Source organism: Austrofundulus limnaeus, unplaced genomic scaffold (genome assembly GCF_001266775.1).
Source record: "Austrofundulus limnaeus strain Quisiro unplaced genomic scaffold, Austrofundulus_limnaeus-1.0 Scaffold486, whole genome shotgun sequence".
Lineage (NCBI taxonomy): Eukaryota > Metazoa > Chordata > Actinopteri > Cyprinodontiformes > Rivulidae > Austrofundulus > Austrofundulus limnaeus.
Genome location: NW_013952888.1, coordinates 221,531 through 222,608, shown reverse-complemented (window position 1 = coordinate 222,608; position 1,078 = coordinate 221,531). Strand labels below are relative to the sequence as shown.

At 36.6% G+C, this 1,078-nt stretch overlaps 1 long non-coding RNA gene across 1 annotated transcript in view; it reads right to left on the bottom strand.

Annotated features, from left to right (window-relative positions):
• Window positions 1-445: 445 nt before the first annotated feature.
• Window positions 446-1,078, bottom strand: part of LOC106530035 (uncharacterized) — a 14,306-nt gene continuing 13,673 nt past the window's right edge. Inside the window, exon 3 of the long non-coding RNA XR_001311721.1 lies at window positions 446-819. This is a non-coding gene — a long non-coding RNA (uncharacterized LOC106530035). The remainder of the gene's footprint in view (window positions 820-1,078) is intronic.

Genomic DNA, 1,078 nt, shown 5'->3' with positions numbered 1-1,078 from the left:
CTTTATTCTGAAAGAATATTAAAGCAGAAACAAGTGAGCTGTATTTTCACTGCCAGAACATCTGCTCACTTCTCCTCACTGAAGTGAGCAGATGTGATCACAATAACAGGCTGCACAAGAACTAAAAGTCTTGCATAAAAGGCAGCAGGTATGCACTTCTTCACAAAATTTTAGGTCTTTTTTATATGTTTAATTGAAATTACTTAAAGGTCAGGTGCCACTATGATGTGTTTAGCGAGGAGGTGGGACTTAAACCACACGTTATTGTGTGTAGACTGATTAAAAAGCAAACATGGCCTGTAAAACTGGAATTTGTGATTTTAACTTTCAACTACAGAGGAAAGTGAGATATTACTCATCAACCTACAAACCAATAACTGGATAAGTAAATTCACATCACTGCATGTTAAAAGTTTGTTTTAAAAATGAATCAAAACACAGGAACTGTTTTTATATCAATTATTTTATACTTTATTTCCATTTATAAGTTTACATCTCAAGTTAACAGGTTAAATCACAGCCTATTGGGGCTTCTGGATTGTCAGTGTACTGCATCAGCTGTAGGGTGAAAGGACATGGCACTAAGCTTGAGAGACATCGGATAGGACTAAAAACACAGGAAAAACAGGATAAATTTGTTGTTACTGTTGTCAGGTTCCACACTCAGCTCAATCAACACACTATCATCATCATCATCATCATCATCATCATCATCATCATCATCATCATCATCATCATCCTTGTTGTTATCATCATTCGGTCCAGGGCTGGTGTGCAGAAGGGAATGCTGGGAACTTGGAGAACTCAAGTGCATTGGACCTGAAAGAGAAAAACAGAGATGAGTCAGAAAGGCAGAGAAAGTACCGGCACAATAACATTTGTATCAAATTTATCGATTAGAAACGACACTTCCTTATAGTGCCCGTAAGGTGACRTTGCATTAAAAAAAAGTTGAATGTGTGTCCACAAGATAATTTTAAAGAGGCAGTGTCACTTTGTGAGAGATACAGATGTTACTGGAGTCAGATTATAGGTATATGTTGTTTCGGTGCTTAAATGTTCGAATGCATTATTATTA